The sequence below is a fragment of the Macaca thibetana genome, chromosome 11, assembly GCF_024542745.1.
Source record: "Macaca thibetana thibetana isolate TM-01 chromosome 11, ASM2454274v1, whole genome shotgun sequence".
In the NCBI taxonomy this organism is placed as follows: Eukaryota; Metazoa; Chordata; class Mammalia; order Primates; family Cercopithecidae; genus Macaca; species Macaca thibetana.
Genome location: NC_065588.1, coordinates 91,152,713 through 91,175,846, shown reverse-complemented (window position 1 = coordinate 91,175,846; position 23,134 = coordinate 91,152,713). Strand labels below are relative to the sequence as shown.

General features: G+C 41.9%; 2 protein-coding genes across 6 annotated transcripts in view; one reads left to right on the top strand and one right to left on the bottom strand.

The window, feature by feature from the left end:
- Window positions 1–23,134, top strand: part of TMCC3 (transmembrane and coiled-coil domain family 3) — a 308,376-nt gene that overhangs the window by 48,194 nt on the left and 237,048 nt on the right. Inside the window, exon 1 of one of the 5 annotated variants that reach the window (XM_050747185.1) lies at window positions 9,185–10,007. The exons of 2 other annotated variants lie outside the window; for them this stretch is intronic. The gene's annotated coding sequence lies outside the window, so the exon portion shown is untranslated. Of the gene's footprint in view, window positions 1–9,184; window positions 22,715–23,134 lie in introns of those variants that run through there. 2 more of the 5 variants (XM_050747183.1, XM_050747179.1) reach the window with 2 other exon arrangements.
- Window positions 1–23,134, bottom strand: part of METAP2 (methionyl aminopeptidase 2) — an 817,888-nt gene that overhangs the window by 690,722 nt on the left and 104,032 nt on the right. The gene's annotated exons all lie outside the window — the stretch shown is intronic.

Sequence of the window (23,134 nt, the reverse complement as noted above, 5' to 3'; positions counted from 1 at the left end):
CCGTTGGTCTATATCTCTGTTTTGGTACCAGTACCATGCTGTTTTGGTTACTACAGCCTTGTAGTACAGTTTGAAGTCAGGTTGCGTGATTCCTCCAGCTTCGTTCTTTTGGCTTAGGATTGTCTTGGCAATGCGGGCTCTTTTTTGGTGGCATATTAACTTTAAAGTAGTTTTTTCCAATTCTGTGAAGGAAGTCATTGATAGCTTGATGGGGATGGCATTGAATCTATAAATTACCATGGACAGTATAGCCATTTTCACGGTATTGATTTTTCCTATCCATGAGCATGGAATGTTCTTCCATTTGTTTGTGTCCTCTTTTATTTCATTGAGCAGTGGTTTGTAGTTCTCCTTGAAGAAGTCTTCACATCCCTTGTAATTTGGATTCCTAGGTATTTTATTCTCTTTGTAGCAATTGTGAATGGGAGTTCACTCATGATTTGGCTCTTTGTTTGCCTGTTAATGGTGTATAGGAATGCTTGTGATTTTTGCACATTGATTTTATATCCCGAGACTTTGCTGACGTTGCTTATCAGCTTAAGAAGATTTTGGGCTGAGATGATGGGGTTTTCTAAATATACAATCATGTCATCTGCAAACAGGGACAATTTGACTTCCTCTTTTCCTAATTGAATACCCTTTATTTCTTTCTCCTGCCTGAATGTCCTAGCCAGAACTTCCAACACTATGTTGAACAGGAGTGGTGAGAAAGGGCATCCCTGTCTTGTGCCAGTTTTAAAAGGGAATGCTTACAGTTTTTGCCCATTCAGTATGATATTGGCTGTGGGTTTGTAGCTCTTATTATTTTGAGATACGTCCCATCAATAGCTAGTTTATTGAAAGTTTTTAACCTGAAGGTGTTGAATTTTATCAAAGGCCTTTTCTGCATCTATTGAGATAATAATGTAGTTTTTGTCTTTGGTTCTGTTTATATGCTGGATTATGTTTATTGATTTGTGTATGTTGAACTAGCCTTGCATCCCAGGGATGAAGCCAACTTGATCGTGGTGGATAAGCTTTTTGATGTGCTGCTGGGTTTGGTTTGCCAGTATTTTATTGAGCATTTTTGCATCAATGTTCATCAGGGATATGAGTCTAAAATTCTCTTTTTTTGTTGTGTCTCTGCCAGGCTTTGGTATCAGGATGATGCTGGCCTCATAAAATGAGTTAGGGAGGATTCCTCTTTTTCTATTGATTGGAATAGTTTCAGAAGGAATGGTACCAGCTCCTCTTTGTACCTCTGGTAGAATTCGACTGTGAATCTGTCTGATCCTGGACTTTTTTTGGTTGGTAGGCTATTAATTATTGCCTCAGTTTCAGAACCTGTTATTGGTCTATTCAGGGATTCAACTTCTTCCTGCTTTAGTCTTGGGAGGGTGTATGTGTGCAGGAATTTATCCATTTCTTCTAGATTTTCTAGTTTGTTTGCATAGAGGTGTTTATAGTATTATCTGATGGTAGTTTGTGTTTCTGTGGGATCGGTGGTGATATCCCCTTTATCATTTTTTATTGCATCTATTTGATTCTTCTCTCTTTTCTTCTTTATTAGTCTTGCTAGTGGTCTTTCAATTTTGTTGATCTTTGCAAAAAACCAGCTCCTGGATTCATAGATTTTTTTGAAGGGTTTTTTGTGTCTCTATCTCCTTCAGTTCTGCTCTGATCTTAGTTATTTCTTGCCTTCTGCTAGCTTTTGAATGTGTTTGCTCTTGCTTCTCTAGTTCTTTTAATTGTGATGTTAGGGTGTCAATTTTAGATCTTTCCTGCTTTCTCTTGTGGGCATTTAGTGCTATAAATTTCCCTCTACACACTGCTTTAAATGTGTCCCAGAGATTCTGGTATGTTGTGTCTTTGTTCTCATTGGTTTCAAAGAACATCTTTATTTTTGCCTTCATTTCGTTATGTACCCAGTAGTCATTCAGGAGCAGGTTGTTCAGTTTCCATGTAGTTGAGTGGTTTTGAGTGAGTTTCTTAATCCTGAGTTTTAGTTTGATTGCACTGTGGTCTGAGAGACAGTTTGTTAAAATTTCTGTTCTTTTACATTTGCTGAGGAGTGCTTTACTTCCAACTATGTGGTCAATTTTGGAATAAGTGCAATGTGGTGCTGAGAAGAATGTATATTCTGTTGATTTGGGCTGGAGAATTCTGTAAATATCTGTTAGGTCCACTTGGTTGGTGCAGAGCTTAGTTCAAGTCCTGGATATACTTGTTAACTTTCTGTCTCATTGATCTGTCTGATGTTGACAGAGGGGTGTTAAAGTCTCCCATTATTATTGTGTGGGAGTCTAAGTCTCTTTGTGGGTCTCTAAGGACTTGCTTTATGAATCTGGGTGCTCCTGTATTGGGTGCATATATATTTAGGATAGTTAGCTCTTCTTGTTGAATTGATCCCTTTACCATTATGTAATGGCCTTCTTCTTTGTCTCTTTCGATCTTTGTTGGTTTAAAGTCTGTTTTATCAGAGACTAGGATTGCAACCCCTCCTTTTTGTTTTGTTTTGTTTTCCATTTGCTTCATAGATCTTCCTCCATCCCTTTATTTTGAGCCTATGTGTGTCTCTGCACATGAGTTGAATCTCCTGAATACAGCACACTGATGGGTCTTGACTCTTTATCCAATTTGCCAGTCTGTGTCTTTTAATTGGGGCATTTAGCCCATTTACATTTAAGGTTAATATTGTTATGTGTGAATTTGATCCTGTCGTTATGATGTTAGCTGGTTATTTTGCTCGTTTGTTGATGCAGTTTCTTCCTAGCATTGATGGTCTTTACAATTTGGCATGTTTTTGCAGTGTCTGGTATTGGTTGTTCCTTTCCATGTTTAGTGCTTTCTTCAGGAGCTCTTGTAAGGCAGGCCTGGTGGTGACAAAAATCTCTCAGCATTTGCTTGACTGTAAAGGATTTTATTTCTGTTTCACTTATGAAGCTTAGTTTGGCTGGATATGAAATTCTGGGTTGAAAATTCTTTTCTTTTTTTTTTTTTTTTTTTTGAGACGGAGTCTTGCTCTGTCTCCCAGGATGGAGTGCAGTGGTGCAATCTTGGCTCACTGCAAGCTCCGCCTCCCGGGTTCACGCCAGTCTCCTGCCTCAGCCTGCCAAGTAGCTGGGACTACAGGCGCCCGCCACCACGCCTGGCTAAGTTTTTTGTATTTTTAGTAGAGACGGGGTTTCACCATGTTAGCCAGGATGGTCTCGATCTCCTGACCTTGTGATCTGCCTGCCTCGGCCTCCCAAAGTGCTAGGATTACAGGTATGAGCCACTATGCCCAGCCGAAAATTCTTTTCTTTAAGAATGTTGAATATTGGCCCCCACTGTCTTCTGGCTTATAGAGTTTCTGCTGAGAGATCTGCTGTTAGTCTGATGGGCTTCCCTTTGTGGGTAACCCGACCTTTCTCTCTGGCTGCCCTTAACATTTTTTCCTTCATTTCAACATTGGTGAATCTGATAATTATGTGTCTTGGAGTTGCTCTTCTTGAGGAGTATCTTTGTGGTGTTCTCTGTATTTCCTGAATTTGAATGTTGGCCTGTCTTGCTAGGCTGGGGAAGTTCTCCTGGATAATATCCTGAAGAGCGGTTTCCAACTTGGTTCCATTCTCCCTGTTACTTTCAGGTACACCAATCAGATGTAGATTTGGTCTTTTCACATACTGCCATATTTCTTGAAGGCTTTGTTCATTTCTTTTTACTCTTTTTTCTTTAAATTTCTTTTCTCACTTCGTTTCATTCGTTTGATCTTCAATCACTGATACACTTTCTTCCACTTGATTGAATCAGCTACTGAAGCTTGTGCATGTGTTCTGTAGTTCTTGTGCCATGATTTTCAGCTCCATCAGGTCATTTAAGTTCTTCTCTATGCTGTTTATTCTAGTTGGCCATTTGTCTAATCTTTTTTCAAGATTTTTAGTTTCTTTGTGATGGGTTCGAACATCCTCCTTTAGCTCAGAGAAGTTTGTTATTACTGATCGTCTGAAGCCTACTTCTGTCAGCTCATCAAAGTTATTCTCCGTCCACCTTTGTTCTGTTGCTGGCGAGGAGCTGCATTCCTTTGGAGGAGAAGAGGCGCTCTGATTTTTAGAATTTTCAGCTTTTCTGCTCTGGTTTCTTCCCATCTTTGTGGTTTTATCTACCTTTGGTCTTTGATGATGGTGATGTACAGATAGGGTTTTGGTGTGGATGTCATTTCTGTTAGTTTTCCTTCTAACAGTGAGGACCCTCAGCTTCAGGTCTGTTGGAGTTTGCTGGAGGTCCACTCCAGACCCTGTTTGCCTGGGTATCACCAGTGGAGGCCACAGAAGAGCAAATATTGCAGAACAACAAATGTTGCTGCCTGATCCTTCCTCTGGAAGCTTCGTCTCAGAGGGACACCCGGCTGTATGAAGTGTCAGTTGGCCCCTACTGGAAGGTGTCTCCCAGTTAGGCTACTTGGGGATCAGGGACCCACTTGAGGAGGCAGTCTGTAGGTTCTCAGATCTCAAACTCCATGCTGGGAGAACCACTACTCTCATCAATGCTATCAGACAGGGACGGGTAAGTCTGCAGAAGTTTCTGCTGCCTTTTGTTCAGCTATGCCCTGCCCCCAAAGGTGGAGTCTACAGAGGCAGGCAGGCCTCCTTGAGCTGCAGTGGGCTCCACCCAGTCTGAGCTTCCCAGCTGCTTTGTTTACCTACTCAAGCCTGAGCAATGGCAGATGCCCCTCCCCCAGCCTCACTGCCACCTTGTAGTTTGATATCAGACTGCTGTGCTAGCAGTGAGCGAGGATCTATGGGCTTGGGACCCTCCGAGCCAGGCACAGGATAAAATCTCCTGGTGTACCGTTTGCTAAGACCATTGGAAAAGCACAGTATTAGGGTGGGAATGTCCCAATTTTCCAGGTACTGTCTGTCATGGCTTCCTTTGGCTAGGAAAGGGAATTCCCTGACCCCTTGCACTTCCTGGGTGAGGCGATGCCCCGTCCTGCTTCAGCTCACACTCTGTGGGCTCCACCCACCACCGTCCAATAAGCCCCAGTGAAATGAACCTGGTACCTCAGTTGGAAATGCAGAAATCACCTGTCTTCTCCCTCGCTCACACTGGGAGCTGTAGACTGGAGCTGTTCCTATTCAGCCATCTTGGAACCCACTCAGCTGTTTATATATTTTCTTTGGTGAAATGTCCGTTCAATTTTTGGCCTATTTTTGTATTTATTTATTTATTTATTTATTTTTGAGATGAAGTCTTGCTCTGTCACCCAGGCTGGAGTGCAGTGGCGCGGTCTTGGCTCACTGCAGCCTCTGCCTCCTGGGTTCCAGCAATTCTCCTGCTTCAGCCTCCCAAGTAGCTGGGATTACAGGCATGCTCTACCATGCTTGGCTAATTTGTGTATTTTTAGTAGAGACGGAGTTTCACTATGTTGGTTAGGCTGGTCTCGAACTCCTGACCTCAGGTGATCTGCCTGCCTTGGCCTCTCAAAATGCTGGGATTACAGGTGTGAGCCACCACGCCTGGCCTGGCCTATTTTTAAATTGAGTTCCTTGTCTTATTATTGAGTTGTAAGAGTTCTTTATATATTCTGAATATAAGTGCCTTATCAAATATGATTTATAAATATTTTCACCCATCTGTGGCTTGCATTTGATTTTCCTTTTCTTTCGCTGGCAAATATGTAGAGTAATTGATTTTCTTAATGGTGACTTTTGAAGAGAGCTTTTAATTTTGAAGTCCAGTTCATCCATTTTTTTCTTTTACGGTTTGTGTTTGGCCTTTGCCTTTTAGCACCCAAATATTCCTGTCTCTTTGGTTTATTCTTAGTTTAGGTGTCCCAGTTTTTACTCTTTCATTCTCCCTGATTCTACATTTATTCCTGTTTGAGGACAGAAGGCAAAGCCCAGCCTCCAAGTTCTCTTGCTAATACTCTGTGTTGGGCACCTTCCTGGAATTGTATGTTCAGGCCTCTGGTAAGTATGCAAGTCTTTGGTGACTCTGGCTACCAAATCTTGAGATAGAAGGTGAAATTAGACCTTCCTCAGCAATTTACAATTGAAGTCAGATAAGAAAAATGACTGCTTTATATGGAAATGTTTTCTTTTTAAAAAATTAGTTGAGTGCTTCTCTACTTATTGATAAACCTCAATAATTATAAATATCCCTTACATTGCTTTACAGGTTTTCAGAGTTAATTTACCTTTATCTTCTCATTTAGGTCCTTTTGCAGATAAGAAATACAAGAGTTTAAGTAGATTGACGGGTATTTAACACAAATTAGTTAATATTGGAGACACAAGTATTAGTTGATCATTTTTTTCCAGAGTCTACCAAGAATTTATTTATCTATTTATTTTGAGATGGAGTCTTGCTCTGTCGCCAGGCTGGAGCAAAGTGGTGTCATCTCAGCTCACTGCAACCTCTGACTCCCTGGTTCAAGCAATTCTCCTGCCTCGGCCTCCCAAGTAGCTGGGATTACTGGCACACGCCACCATGCCCTGCTAATTTTTGTAGTTTTAGTAGAGACAGGGTTTCACCATGTTGGCCAGGCTGGTCTCAAACTCCAGACCTCAAGTGATCAGCCCACCTTGGCCTCCCAAAGTGCTGGGATTACAGGCGTGAACCACTGCACCTGTCCCCAAGAATATTTTTAAGTGTTTACCATTCACCATGCAAAAATGAGTTGGAGGAAAGGGTAGCACTGGGCTCTGTCTACTAATCTGATGAAGCTCAACAGTAGTCAGAATCGTAGAATTGCAGGTTCTTGATGTTGAAAGGGGTCTCAAAACTTCAGAGTGCATCCCTTCACCCACCAGAGGAATCCTTAGATTACTCTTGTTGGTTGATAATCTTCTGGCTCTCAGGCACTTTCATAAAGAAAGCTTAAAACTTTTCAAGCCTGTGGGATCAATTCTTGGATAATTTTAAGTATTGGAAAATCATTTTGTGTATGGAGCCTAACCTAGTCTCCCCTGCAAATTTCACCTGTTGGCGACACAAAACAACTAGTGCCATTCTTTACTGGCAGCTCTTCAAATATTGAAGAGTACCTTAAACCTTCACGTCTATAGTTACCACCTGTTCTATCAACTATTTGTGTTTAATTTGGATTCCCGACTTACAGCCGTGATAGTCACTTCTTGCTGGATACAATTCCGATTGTCTGTATCTTTTGTGGCTAAATGAAACCTACATGTCAGATATGGCCTAGCTGGGAGAGTTTTGTGAGCCTGTCAGTTCCTTTGCTATGGGTGAGGCCTGCGCAGTGGTGTTAGTTACTTAGCAGCTACATTGCAGTGCTGACACTTGTTGGGATTGTGATTAGCCAAAACCCAAATTATATTTTCTCCTGTGGCTTTTGGCTAAGCCAGTTCTCTATTATGTCTTCTTATGTAATTGCTATTTTCAATGTAAATGCAGGGATTTACAGTTAATATTATTATTTAATATTAATGATACACTAGTAACTAGCATCTTTTGAGGACTTACTATATTTATCTTGTTGGGTTTTCCCCAGGATATGCCTCTTGGGATCATTTTGAATCTTATTTCTTCCCTTTTCTTGGTTTTTCTTTCTACTGACCGAAATGTTTGCATATTTAGTTCCTACCCATCTGGGTCTCCTGTCTGCCCAGATGTATTTTAATTTTGGCTAGCTCATAGTGATGGTAAGATTTTAATAACTCATGGAAGGAATTAAAGCCACCCAGATTTCTGCATGTATATCCATGTATTCCTTCATTGATATGGTTTGACTGTGTCCCCACCCAAATCTCATCTTGAATTGTAGTTCCCATAATCCCCACGTGTTGGCCATTTGGGGCAGTTATGGTTGGGTGAATACCACAGTGGCCTGATAAGGGGGGCAAGATGCTTCTGCAAGTGCCTAATTTTATGTAACCTTCTGGTGCTAGCAAAAAGGAGCCTTACATTACAGATAGATATTGAGGATTCTGGAAAAAGTTTTCAGTTGTAGAACTAAGAGAATGCTCTAGAGATTGGAGTCTTTGGAGATAGTTTTTCAAGGACCCTGCCACCCTCCAGCTTCCTCTCTGATCAGGACTCCTTTAATCTGGTGTCAGTGGATTTGTCCCATCACTTTGTGGTTTTGTCCCATCACTTTGGACATATTCCAGTTAGGTTGTAATGCACCAGGATTCTTCTCCTTGACTTAAAAAACAAAACAAAACAAAACAAAAAAACAGGAGGATTAAATTCCTTTTGTTCAGAGGATTGCTCTTATAGTGTCATCTTCCTTCTTCTTATGCTCCTGGTCTTCTGAAATCATACTTCCCTGTGAGCCATTCCTGAATTTTTTGGTGTGTTCCATGAGTGTGGGACACACCTCAGATGGATCCGGGGATAGTTTCTTTTTGACTTGATCCAAGTTATACCTCTTCATGAAAATGTGTGTTGATCAGGGACTGTGGGTATGTAGAGGGTCAACATTCTTTCCCATCTGCTTTTAAGTAAGGGCTGACTTTGCCAGGCCAGGTGAATGAGCCCACAGTCATTTTAAGGTGGAAATAATTGGTTAGTTTAGGCTGTTTCAGCATTTCCCAAACCTAGATTCTAGTAGATATTCCTTGAAAAAGGTGTTAGCAGTGGTGAGTCCATACAGGTCTGCAGCAACCTCAGTTCTTCCCTCTTCAGTAGGAAAAATTTGACAGAGAGACCAAGGCAAGTTTTAGAGAAGGAGTGAAGGTTTATTCAAAAGCTTTAGAGCAGGAACGAAAGGAGGTAAACTTGGAAGACGGTCAAGAGGGTGACTGGAGAGATCAAGTGCGTGGATTGACCTTTGACTTGGGATTTTATATGTTGTCCTATTTCCAGGGGCTGGTGTCCCTTCTCTCCTGATTCTTCCCTTGGGTGGGCTCTCTGCATCCGCAGTGGCTGCCAGCACTTAGGAGTGATGCATGCACAGTATGTTTACTGGAGTTGTACACATGCTCACTCGAGGCATTCTTCCCTTACCGGTTGAATGTTCCTAGAAGGTCATATGCCAGTTAAACTTTGCCATTTGACCTCTTTTTTGCTTGAGCCCACTGGTCCAGCTCCTGAGGTCTTATCAGGAAGCCGCTGATCCTCAGTTTCAGATGTTTCTATCTGTTGGGAGACTGCCTTTCCCTGGTGCTGGCTGTGACCAATTTTTTATTTTATTTTATTTTATTTTATTTTATTTTATTTATTTTATTTTATTTTATTCTTTTATTTAGATTCTCGCTTTGTCGCCTAGGCTGGAATGCAGTGGTGTGATCTCGGCTCACTGCAACCTCCACCTCCCGGGTTCAAGCGATTCTCCTGCCTCAGCCTCCTGGGTAGCTGGGATTACAGGTGCCCGCAACTACACACTGCCAATTTTTGTATTTTTAGTAGAGATGGGGTTTCACTGTGTTGGCCAAGCTGGTCTCAAACTCCAGACCTCAAGTGATCAGCCCACCTCGGCCTCCCAAAGTGCTGGGATTACAGGTGTGAGCCACCGTGCCCGGCCCAATTATTATTTTAGAGAGACAGTTAACTGCCTGACGCCGATGGTTGCCTGACACTCCTGGAGTGGGGCAGGGGAACCCTCTTCTGCCCTGCTCAGGTCTAACTAGCTACCTACTATCACAAAAGGAGTCTGTGGTTAAGTAAGTTTTCAAACAGTGGGTTAAGCACAACTAAACAGGTTTTGTTCCTGGAAGGGGCTGAGGCTTTTAATATGCTAATGGTATTGTGGCAGGAGGGGAGTATAGTATGGGTTCCCCAACCTTACTTGGCCACAACACCTTTGTGTGCCTGAGCATCTTGGGACCAGCAGCCTGCAGGACCCTGGAAATTGCTGGACTAAAGGACAATGATCTGAGAGACAGGAAAGTACCGCAGTGGGACAGTGCGAAGAGAGCAATTTTATAAATACTTCTGCTTTTGTTTCTTAGTTTTTGTTTCTCGGTGCTTATTTTTAACCTAAGTAGTAGTCATTTGAAGCTCTCAGAAGCTCATGGGCTCTTATCAGATGAAAGTACCCCAGACCTTGCAGGATTAGGAACCTCATCTGGCCTGAACAGAAGGTAAAATTGCTGTCTGATTTTCTTTTTAAAGAAACCTGTTAGTGAAGCAGGCGATTCAGTTCTTTCTGGTATACATTTAAGACCTGTTAAATATATATTCTGCCTCAAGGGGAAATCATATTCTAAAATGTAAACAATTCATAGGCAATTCTTGTACATTGAGAATCCATTAATGGCTTTTAGAAGGCAAATTTTGTTGTCAAGGGGACAGGTTATATGTGCAACTTGCTTCTATTAATACTTTTCTGGGCAGATTAAATGAACTAATATTTAACTTGGTCTAATAGAATGTTAGCCAGAACAGTGCCTGGTAACAACAACAATAATACTAGCTAACATTTCGTAAGTGGTCACTATGTGCCATTAACTGTTATACATGTGTTAACTAATTTAATCCTCACAAAAATTCAGTGAGGTAGCTGTTATTTTTACTCCCACTTTATAAATGAGAAAATATAGTAATATAGAATATATTACATATATACAGTAATATTGTAGCAGGACGAGCCACAGACAAAACCCCTCAGACACCAAGTTAAAGAAGGAAGGGCTTTATTCATCTGGGAGCATCGACAAGACTCACGTCTCAAAAACCGAGCTCCCCGAGTGAGCAATTCCTGTCCCTTTTCAGGGTTTACAACTCTGAGGGGGTCTGTGTGAGAGGGTCGTGATCGATTCAGCAAGCAGGGGGTACGTGACTGGGGGCTGCCCGCACCGGTAATCAGAATGAAACAGAACAGAACAGGGATTTTCACAATGCTTTTCCATACAATATCTGGGATCTATAGATAACATAACCGGTTAGGTCAGGGATTGATCTTTAACTACCAGGCCCAGGGTGTGGCACTGGGCTGTCTGCATGTGGATTTCATGTCTGCCTTTTAATTTTTACTACTTCTTTCTTTGGAGGCAGAAATTGGGCATAAGACAATATGAGGGGTGGTCTCCTCCCTTAATATAGCATAATTGTGAGGCTAGAACCAGTGATTGGCTCTATATTCATAAGAGTGAGTAACAAAGCAAAGCAGATTTTACAGTAAGTTCTTTCTTTGATTTTTTTTTTTTTTTTTTTTGAGACAGTCTCGCTCTGTCATCCAGGCTGGAGTGCAGTGGTGCGATCTCGGCTCACGGCCCGCCTCCCAGGTTCAAGCAATTCTTGTGCTTCAGCCTCCTAAGTAGCTGGGGTTCCAGGCCCCAGCCACCACACCCGGCTAATCTTTGTATTTTTAGCAGAGATGGGGTTTCACTATGTTGGCCAGGCTGGTCTTGAGCTCCTGGCCTCAAGTGATTTGCCCACCTTGGCCTCTCAAAGTGCTGGGGTTACAGGCATGAGCCACTGCACCCAGCCTACAGTACAGTTCTTTAATTTTGAGATTGAGCTCAGTTTCATAAAATCCTAGGTAGCATGTAATATATAATTGATTTTGGATTACTTTGTTCTCCTTTAGATATCTATCATAGGATTTTAAACTTCTAATTTGGAATTTTTAGACATCAGTAGATAGTATAAAAATGGAATTTACTTATGTTATTTATTCAACAGCCTTTCGGGGGGCCAGTTTCTGAGTTTGATTTTAGGGCTGCAAAGATGACTGAGCCCATAGTTCCCTGTCCTCATAGAGATGCCATCAAATGGCAAAGAGGTATAATCCTTCAAGCAGTTATCATTTCTTTTCTTTCTTTTTCTTTTTTTTTTTTTTTTTTTTGAGACGGAGTCTCACTCTGTCGCCCAGGCTGGAGTACATGGAGTACAGTGGTGCGATCTCGGCTCACTGCAAGCTCCGCTTCTCAGGTTCACGCCATTCTCCTGCCTTAGCCTCCGGAGTAGCTGGGACTACAGGTGCCTGCCACCATGCCCGGCTAATTTTTTGTATTTTTAGTAGAGACGGGGTTTCACCGTGTTAGCCAGAATGGTCTTGATCTCGTGATCCACCCGCCTCGGCCTCCCAAAGTGCTGGGATTACAGGCATGAGCCACCGCGCCCGGCCAGCATCATTTCTTATGCCATAATAGGAAAAGTGGTTTCATGAATCTTATTTTAAAAAGTCAAAGAGAAAAAGTTTATAGGCTGCCGGCTGTGGGTCTAGACGCCAGGGAGGTGTCACACCTCTCAGATGACTTTTGAGTTGTTCCCCAGCCCTGGCTCAATTTCACCCAGAGCCCTCAGCTGCAGCTGGTAGCATAATGTTGCTCCTGAATGTGGGTTTCTTAAGACTGGGAGAGGGCTTATTAGGGAGAGAGATCATGTGCTCTGAAAGGAGCACTACAGGCCCCTTTGATGATCTCCTTAAATGCCCTTTTCAACAGGGTCAGGTGTGCTTTTTGTAACGCAAATGAAGAGACGAAAGCCGAGCGCCAGAGAGTTCTCTTGTGAGGGAAAGAAAAAGGCTGGCAGTGTGCTTGGCTGTGATGGAACTCATTTGACACTGAGGACTGGGTTATTCTTGTTTGTTTGTTTGTTTGTTTTCTTTTTGAGACAGAGTCTCCCTCTGTCGCCCAAGCTGGAGTGCAGTGACGCGATCTCGGCTCACTGCAACTTTTGCCTCCTGGGTTCAAGTAATTCTCATGTCTCTGCCTCCCTAGTAGCTGGGATTACATACCTGTAATCCTTTAGCTCATTGGCTCATTGACCATATTTAATATAATTGACTTAACACCCTTGATAGTAATTCTGTTGTCTGGGTTCACTTGTTAATATTTCTGACAAATTTCTTTTTTTCCTGTGAATGACTATATTTTCCCATTTCTTTGTAGGCTTTGTAAATTTTTGTTGAAAATTGGAAATCTTGAGTACTATAATATTATAACTCTAGAAATGCCATTTTCCCACTCCTCAGGGATTGCTGACCTTTTTCCATTAAGGACTAGTGCTGTTAATTTGTGACTTTTCTAAACTCTTTTTGCAAATATGTATTTCTTGTTTTGTGTGGTCACTGAAGTTTCTGTTGTGTTATTTCTGTGGTCAGTCAGTGACCTGAAAAATATTTCCTTAAATTTCTGGTTCCAAAAAGGGAAAAGTGGGTGAGAGTTGTTTCTTAACATTTTCCTAGATGCTGCCAGGGGAAGTTGCTGCCACCAAGAGGGCCAAAACCAAAGTGAGTGTCTGCATCAACCCCTCAGGCACTGCTAGACCAACAAAAATGTACAACACCAATTTTTGGAAGAGAAAGTCCCCACTACCTACTCTGGTACCAGCGAGCCTAGAATATGGACTGCTGTCCTCAAAGCTGTGATGGGAATGGTAGCTGGTTCACTTATGTTGCTGTCTTAGGAAAGATCAGCAGTCCCTCCCTTCATCAAGCCCTCCCCTGGTTATTTTAAGTGTCTAGTTAGGTTCCACTATTTAGTTCCTAAATAGTTGATTCTAGTCACTCCTTCTGGGTCAATGGTTGTTTCAGTAGAGGGATAGCTCCTGGAGCTTCCTGCTCTGTTAGTTTTCATGACATCACTCCTGAAAGCCTGATTTTTATTTATTTTATTTTATTTTTTTCTCCAACTTTACTGAAGTGTAATTGACAAATAAAAGTTGTGTATATTAAAGGCATACAACATGATGTTTTGAGGTATACACACACACACATTGTAAAGCAGTTACCATAATCTAGCTAATTAACATATTCATCACCTTACACAGTTCCATTTTTTCATATGTGGTTGGTGAGAATGCTTAAGATCTATCTACTGTCTTAGCAAATTTCAAGCATAAATTGTTATAAACTACCATTGTTGTAAACTGCCATCACTATGTTGTTATTACGTCTCCAGGACTTATTCATCTTATAACTGAAAGTTTATATCCTTGACCAATGTCTTCCCATTTCCTCCACTATCCAGCCCCTGGCAACCACCATTCTATTTTCTGTTTCTGAGTTCATCTTTCTTAGATTCTACATGTATGTGAGATCATGCAGTATTTGTCTGTCTGTGTCTGGCTTATTTCACTTGCATAATGTCCTCCAGGTTCATCCATATTGTCACATATGTCAGGATTTCATCTTCTTTTTTTAAAGCTGAATAATATTCCACAGTGTATATATAGCGCATTTTCTCTGTTCATAGATCTGTTGCTAGACACTTAAGTTGTTTCCATATCTTAACTATTGTCAATGATGCTGCACTGAACGTGGAATTCAGATACTTTTTTGAGAACATGATTTTATTTTCTTTGGCTATATATCTAGAAGGAGGATTTCTGGATCATATGGTAATTCTATTTTTAATTTTTTCAGAAACTTCCATACTGTTTTCCGTAATGGTTGCACCAATTTACATTCCCATTATCAATGCATAAGAGTTGTTTTTTTCCTCCTTGCCATACACTTGTTAACTTTTGACTTTTTGATCATAGTCATCCTAACAGGTGTGAGATGATATCTTATTGTTTTGATTTGCATTTGCCTCATGATTAGCGATATTGAGCACCTTTTCATACACTTGTTGGCCATTTGTATGTCATCTTTGGAAAAAAATCTATCAGTGTCTTTTGCCCATTTTTTTTTCTTGGAGACAGGGTATTTATTTATTATTTATTTGTTGGGATGGAGTCTCGCTCTGTTGCCCAGACTGGAGTGCAGTGGCGCAATCTCGGCTCACTGCAAGCTCCACCTCTTGGGTTCACACCATTTCTCCTGCCTCAGCATCCCCAGTAGCTGGGACCATAGGCGCCTGCTACCAGGCCTGGCTAATTTTTTGTATTTTTAAAGTAGAGACAGGGTTTCACCGTCTTAGTCAGGATGGTCTCGATCTCCTGACCTTGTGATCCACCAGCCTTGGCCTCCCAAAGTGCTGGGATTACAGGTGTGAGCCACCGCGCCCGGCCGGAGACAGGGCCTTGCTCTGTTGCCCAGGCTGGAGGGCAGTGGCATGATCATAACTCACTGCAGCCTTGACTTCTGGGGCTCAGGCAATCTTCTTGCCACCCAAGCAGCTCAGACTATAGGTGCACCTCATCATTCCCAATTAATCTTTAAAAATTTTTTTTTAGAGACAAGGTCTTACTGTGCTGCCCAGGCTGGTCACAAACTCCTGAGCTCAAGGGATCCTACTGCCTGAACCTCTCAAAGTGCTAGGATTACAGGCATGAGCCGCTGTGCCTAGCCCCTTTGCCCATCTTTAAGTTGGGATATAATTATTATTATTATTTGCTGCTGAGTTGTATGAGTTCCTTATATATTTTAGATATTAATATCTCATCTTATATATATGGGGTTCAAATATTTTATCCCATTCCTTTCATTGCCTTTTCATTTTACAGATTGTTTTTGCTGTACAGAAACTTTTCGGTTTGGTACAGTCCCCCTTGTTTGTTTTTGCTTTTTTTGCCTGTGCTTTTGGTACCGTATCAAAAAAAAAAAAAAAAAAATTCAAGATGTATCTTGATTGCCAAGACGAATGTAATGGAGCCAAGACAAATGTAATGGAGCTGTTCCCCTATGTTTTCTTCTAGAAGTTTTCCAGTTTTAAGTCTTAAGTTTAAGTCTTTCATCCATTTTGAATTGATTTTTGTCTATGGCATAAGATAAAGTTTCAATTTCACTTTTTTGGCACATAGATATACAGTTTTTTCAACACCACTTACTGAAGAGACTATTCTTTCCCCGTTGTGTGTTCTTGGCACCTTTGTCCATATGGTCATTATTTAACCATGCATGTGTGGGTTTATCTCTGGGCTCTCTATTCTGTTCCATTGCCCTATGTGTCTGTTTTTATGCCAGTACAATACTGTTTTATTACTATAGCTTTGTAGTATAATTTGAAATCAGTGAGTGTGATGCCACCAGCTTCATTCTTCTTGCTCAAGATCATGTTAGCTATCTGGGGTCTTTTATGGCTCCAAACAAATTTTGGGATTGTGTTTTCTGTTTCTGTGAAAAATGCCACTGTAATTTTGATAGGGATTGCATTGACTCTATATATCACTTTGGGAATATGGACATTTTGACAATATTGATTCTTCTGATTCAAGAACACAGAATATCTTTCTGTTTGTATCATCTTCAATTTCTTTCATCAATGTCTTATAATTTTCACCACACAGATCTCAAAGTCTTGTTTGTAAAGGGATAAAACTTTTTTGATTGTTTGTTTGTTTTCTGTAATAGAAAGGGGCACCCACAGGAAGAAGCACCAGCCAGAAGTTCCTATCCTTCCATATCTGTTGGGAACCTTTTGGGGTCCCTGCCCTCAAGGAGTTCCTTGGAGGAGGAAAGAGGCGTGTAAAATGGAAAGCTTGCAGTTCCACAGAAATACTAGAAGTACAGTGCCAAAACAAGAACAAAACATTCAGGGGACAGAGGAGGGAGGGCTTCAGGGCTGTTGTAAAAACTTCAGGAATAAGCGAAAACTTTATTTCCCCAGGCATGGCAAAGTCTTTGCCAGCTGTCAAGGTCTGGGTGCTGGGTAGTAAATGCAGATGCCCCCACTCTCAGCTTCCCTTTGTGGCATGTCTCCTTGCTGTCTCCACTTCCTTACTTCCTGTTCACACCTCGGTCCTACCCCAGTCAGACCATCAGCCTCACTCTCACTGAAACCGCTCTTGCTGCTTCTGTGTCAGCTCCTGAGAAGCCTACCCTGGCTGCCATACTCAGAACAGCACACCTTTCTCTACCCTCTTCTCCTGCTTGACTTTTATTCATAGCTGTGGTACTCCCTGTGGTACTCCCCGGTGTTATGTTTATGAATGGCCAAGTGATTTTCATTTAACTTATGTATGTATTTATTCAGCTGACGTTGACTGAGCACCACCATGTGTCACAGGCACTGCTCTCAGCTCTGGAGACAAGTGGACAAGACAAAGTCCTTGCTTCCATGGGGTTTACGTTCTTGTGTAGAGAGGCAGACCAAAGACAAACAAGCGAGATGGTTTCTGGTAGTGGTTAAGTGCATGGAGAAAGTCAAGTAGGGCAATGAGGTAGAGTGACTGGTGGTTGGGGAAGAGCTTCTTTCAATTGGGTGGTCAAGGAAGGCCTTTCTGTGGAGGTAATACTTGGACTGAGACTTGAATGGTGAGACAAAGCCAGCTGTTATGGATTGAATTGTGTCCCGTAAAAATTAATATGTTAAAGCTGTAGTCCGCAGTCCCTCAGAGTGTGACTTGATTTAGGATTAGGGTCCTTGCATATATAATTAGTTATGATGAGGTCATACTGGAATAGAGTGGGTCTCTAATTCAGTATGACTGGTGTCCTCAGAAAAAGGAGAAATTTGGACACAGATAACACATGGGGAGAATGGCATGCGAAGATGAAGGTAGAGATCTACAGGCCAAGAGACCCACCAGAAGTTAGGAGAGAAAGGTGGGACATATTCTCTCTTACAGCCCTCAGAAGGAGTCAACCTTGCCAACACCTTGATCTTGGATTTCTAGCCTGAATAATGGTGAAACAATAAATTTCTGATGCTTAAGGCACTCGGTTTATAGTACTTTGTATGACAGCCCTAGCAAACTGATACACCAGCCTTGGACAGTTATGGATCTGGGATTATAGTGTTTATAGCAAGGAAACAAAGTACAAAGACCCTGAGGCAGTAACTCTATTAACCATCTAGCTCACTGTCTTGTGATTATTTGTTTTTATATGTGTCCTCTTACCTTAGACTGTCAGCTCCTCAAGAACAAGGACAGTGTCATTTCTCATGATTCCCCTGTGTCTAGCATGGCGCTGGACAGAGGATGGGCACTCAGAAAATGCATGTTCTGTCTAGGAACCTATGTTCCTTTAGCTGTAAACCTACTTCATTGTCTAGCAGGCAGCTTGTTTTCTCCAGCTCATCCTGGAGGTATTAAATGTCTAGTTAAATGTGTTCCCTGGGATTCTTCTGCTGTAAGCAACAGAAACTAATATCTTAAATAACAAGGTAGAAAGTAGTTGACTCAGGTACATGGAACTTAGAAAGAAGGAGGTACAGCAGACCTCAGGGATGCCTGGATCCAGGGACGTAAACAGCTTACCCCTTCCCTCTTTCTGTCTGTCTGTCTGTCTCTCATTTCGGCCCCTGTTCATGGAGGGGCCCATGCTTTAAGCACTTCCTTGTACCTCCATGCCATGGGGCAAAAGGGTCCTGGCCACTTTGGGATCATAGCCTTACAGCTCTCAGTCCAAGGGAAGATAAGGAGAGTTTCTTCCCAGTTTCAGTAGAAAAAACATTCAGAGAATGGACCTTGTTTGGTCATGTTGGGTCACCAATGCCCCCCACCAACTTGTGGCTTACATAGGGTAAGGGGAAGATTCAAGCCTTCTGGAGTCACATAGGGTCAGGGAAAGGAGCAATTTCCCAAAGAATAACAACACACACCTCTCTCTCTGAAGTCAGGGAATATACATGAGGACGTATGTCCTGTGGTGGTTATGAGCTTGGGCTCTGGACCTGCCCTGCCTGGTTCAAATCCTGACTCTGCCACTCAGCAGCTGCTGGACATGTTACTACTCTCTGTGCCCCATAACAGGGATAATAATGTATCCACTGAGAGGACGTTGTGAGGACAAAATGGGCTAATACACATAATGCCCTTGAAACGATGCCGGACACTCTTATCTATGCTACCTATGTAGGTGTTATTTATTATTTTTGTCACTGTTTTAAAAGAATGCATGGAACCTATACCTTCTGATTGATTTTTCATTTCACCCCTTTTCTAGATAGTATTTTTCTTTCCTCTTTTCTTCATGGTCTTTACCTCCTTCTATGTTATTTCAGATGCGAACACTTGGTTCATTTACTTATCAGCCAGTTCTTAACCCTCAATAATTTTGTCTTTAAAACCTACATTCACATGTATTATTACAACATTTAAGGTGATTCGTTTTGTTTGTGTTTACTGAAAATGGCTGCATTTTCATTAGGTATAAACTGAAGAAGGGAATACAGTCATTCACCACATAGTGACAGTTTGGTCCATAATGGATGGTCATCCCATAAGATAATGGAACTGAAAATTCCTATCGCCTACTGACAGCATAGCCATCATAACGTTACAGTGCAATGCATTACCTTTTCTATGTTTAGACATGTTTAGATGCACACATACTTACCACTGTGTTACAGCTGGCTGCAACAGTCCGTACAGAAACATGCTGCACAGGTTTGTAGTCTAGGAGCAATAGGCTATACCGTGTAGCCTAGGTATGTAGTAGGCTATACCATCTAGGTTTGTGTAAGTACACTTTAGGATGTTCACACAGTGATGAAATAGCCTAATGGCAAATTTCTCAGAATGTAGCCCTGCCATTAAGCTCCATTGTTAAGCAACACATGACTGTATTTCATTGCAGCTGGCAGGAGTTGCGTTTGAGATCTGTAAGACCTTTGAATTTTGAGAGCCAAAGATGTCAGATAAGGTCTGAAGATTAATAATAGTTAGTGTATACTGAATACTTCCTGTGTGCCAAGCACTGTGCTAAGGGTTTTTTTTTTTTTTTTTTTTTGAGACGGAGTCTCGCTCTGTCGCCCAGGCTGGAGTGCAGTGGCTGGATCTCAGCTCACTGCAAGCTCCGCTTCCCGGGTTTACGCCATTCTCCTGCCTCAGCCTCCCGAGTAGCTGGGACTACAGGCGCCCGCCACCTCGCCCGGCTAGTTTTTTGTATTTTTAGTAGAGACGGGGTTTCACCATGTTAGCCAGGATGGTCTCGATCTCCTGACCTTGTGATCCGCCCATCTCGGCCTCCCAAAGTGCTGGGATTACAGGCTTGAGCCACCGCGCCCGGCGCTAAGGGTTTTATGTGGATTATCTCATTGATCCTCACAGAAATGTTGCTAGATGGTGAACCTATGAGTATATCAGGGGTCAAGAAAGTTGGCAGAGTTCTCATCGATGGGATCTGTGAATTAGGCCCAGTCTCTTTGATGCTAATGTCTGAGCTTTGACCACTAACTCAGTGACCATCATTTGCCATTACAGGGTAATGGTAGGTGAAATACAAGATTTCAAATATGAAAAAAGAAAAGAAAAAGAAAAATGAGATACACAACTAGCTATAGATAAACGAATAGCATATTGGCTATTGATACATAAAGACAGTTTCAGGATTACCATAGAAATCCTGGCATGGCTAATTCCCCAATTTTATGCAAAAAATTTATGTTTCTCTCTATAGATATTATATATTATATATGTTAAAAATTAATGTACACATGAAAACAACACACTGATTCTAATTTATTTTTCAAAGTTATTTTTATGATATTATTATATTTTATCTTTGCTCTTTGGGACTGTGAAGTCTAAATGGCGCACTATAATATACTTCTTGCATCCAAAAATGACCCCAGTTTTTAGACAAGAGGAAAAGAAACTAGTGTCTGAGACAGATATTTCATCATTTTCCTGTTCACAGAGAAACGGCTACTATGCGTGCTCTGGTGTACTCAGGCTATGCACGGATGCTTGTAGATTACATCATTTTTCACCAAAGAATGCCCACTATGTTCCAGACACTGTTCTCAGTGTTGGAGATACATCAGTGAATAAGACAGACAAACTCTTTCCTCTTGCTGGAGCATGCATTCTAGTTGGGGAATATAGGCAGTAAAGAAGTACATGAATCTAATATAAAATATGTCAGGTGATAAAATTTTATGGAGAAAAATAAAGCAAGGGGGAGAGAAAGATGGTACTTTGAGGGATGGGTTACAATTTAAAATGGAATGATCAGGGAAAGGCCTCACTGAAAAGGTGATGTTTGAACAATTACTGGAGAAAGGTGAGAGAGGGAGCCTCGTGGATACCTGGTGAAGTCACTGAGTCATGGGAATAGTAAGTGCATAAGCTGGATCTGGCTGGGGTGGCTGCAGATAAGCTGGCACTGCGAAGAGCACCGTGAAGGGCTGAGGGCCCGTTTATTGAAATGGCTCTGAGGGCAGAGTTGGGGAGATACAGGAGCTCGTTTGGGGGCATGATATGCCCATTAGTCTGAGCAGAGGTGTTGAGTAGGTAACTGGAAGTAAAAGTCTGGTTCTGGGTAGAGATTACACATTTGGGAGCCATCAGCGTGTGGATTGCATTTACATCCCTGAAATTGGATGAGAGCACCAACAGAGTTACTGTAGACAAGGAAGTCTGGGACTCAATTCTGGAGCACGCCAAGAGTGGGGAAGATGAGGACAAAGTTGCGAAAGAGACTTGGAAGGCGCATCCAGGAAGGAAGAGGAAAATATAGTAGAGAGTAGTGTCTTGGAAGTCAACTAAAGAGATTTCAAGAGGAGAGAATGTTAATTCTGTGGATTTCTGCTGATCAGTCCATTGAGATGACCACAAATTGACCCCACTGGATTTAGCAGTGGCCACTGGAGGTCATTGGTGCAATTTCATTGGAAGCTGACTGCTGATTAATGCCATCTGTCAGGGTTTTTCTCTGCAAAGTGGACATTATGTGCTCAATTGTGCACCCTGTGGCTTACATTCAATTTTTTCCTGCTTTACTATCCCAGCAAAATGTTTCTACACACCTATCCTTGTAGATGCAGTTTGTTTTTTTGTTTTGTTATGTTTTTTGTTTTGAGATGGAGTCCCACTCTGTCGCCTAGGCTGGAACGCAGTGGGACGATCTCGGCTCACTGCAACCTCTGCCTCCTGGATTCAAGCGATTCTCCTTCCTCAGCCTCCCAAGTGGCTGGGATTACAGGCATACACCACCACACCTGGCTAATTTTTATATTTTTAGTAGAGATGGAGTTTCACCATGTCAGCCAGGCCGGTCTTGAACTCCTGACCTCAAATGATCTACTCTCCTTGTCCTCCCAAAGTGCTGGGCTTATAGGCATGAGCCACTGTGCCTGGCTTCATAGATGCAGTTTTTAAGCTGAGGGAGATTGTCATCCAGCTGCCTCATCTCACAGCTGTGGAGAACAAAACTTGCACAGGTTAAGTGAGACAAGCAGGTTTGTTCATGGTAGAGTCAGGACAGCGATTCTGGGATTCCTAATGCCAGACCCACTGTTTTATCTGCCAAACCTGGCCTGTGTGCCGAAAGTCATAGACTATCAATTCTGGGGCAGACAGAGAATGGCTCCTTCCTTGTTCCTCTAATTCTTACTGTTTTTTGTCTGATAAACTCATTGAGCATAGATGGAACACAGAGCTCCAGAATGCTTGGAGTTCTTTAAAACCTGGTTTGAATCCCAGTGCTTCCACTCACTAGCTGTATGACTTTGTACTGGCTAATTCATCTCAATGAACCTCAGTTTATTCATCTGCAAAATGGGGATAATAATGGCACCCCATAGAATTGTGTGAAGTAAGCTGCTACTTACTGGTAAAGTGCTCCCCACAGTGCCAGTACACAGGCATGTTCCATACATGGTGGCACTTGTGATTATTAGGATATTGGGACTGTAGTTTCCATGATATTGCTCTTGTTAAAACCATCTTTAGAAAGATTTTTAATTGATGCCATTGCCTGGGTTTTATTTATGAAACAGATTGAGTAGAGTCACACCCACAAATCTGTTAAGATATATCCTAAAGAAGTTACCAGATGTCTTTTTCTTTTTCTCCTGGTTGCTGCTACTAGGGGAAAAACTCTGACAAAATTTAAAGCAACACACTGCACACTCAGGGAAAATACGTAATTTGTTCCCCTTTGTTAGCACTGAGAAAACAAAACTGTCAGTTTCCGATTCCCTGGCTTGCCGACACTCATGCAGGGAGATAGCAGCGGGAGGGAGCAGCTGCACGTGTTAGGTATACCTAAGAACTTGATATCTGGGAGGTAAGTGTTCATAGACCTGCAAGATGCTTAAGGGTTGCTCTGACTATTTAGAACATGTTTGTGGTTCCTATTAGGAATAATGCAGATTGTTTCCAATGAATCTGCACCAACTCTTTTCAAATTACACTTGGAAAATTAATTGGTAGTGCCAATAAAGTGGTAATGTGTGATTATAGACTTTCCTTTCTCAAATCAGCATGTGGTTAAAAAAATTATTGATCATACCAAACCTCGAGCAGTAGCGGTAAAACATTTCTTAACTCCAGTCCTTTTTTGGGGGTCAGTGAACTGTTTACCTGACTCTGCATGCCTGTGTGTGTGTGTGTGTGTGTGTGTGTGTGCGCGCGCACGCACCTGTGTGGAGAGTAGAGCTTGAGAAAGGAGAGAGTAGGGAACATAAAGAAGGATGAATTATAGAAT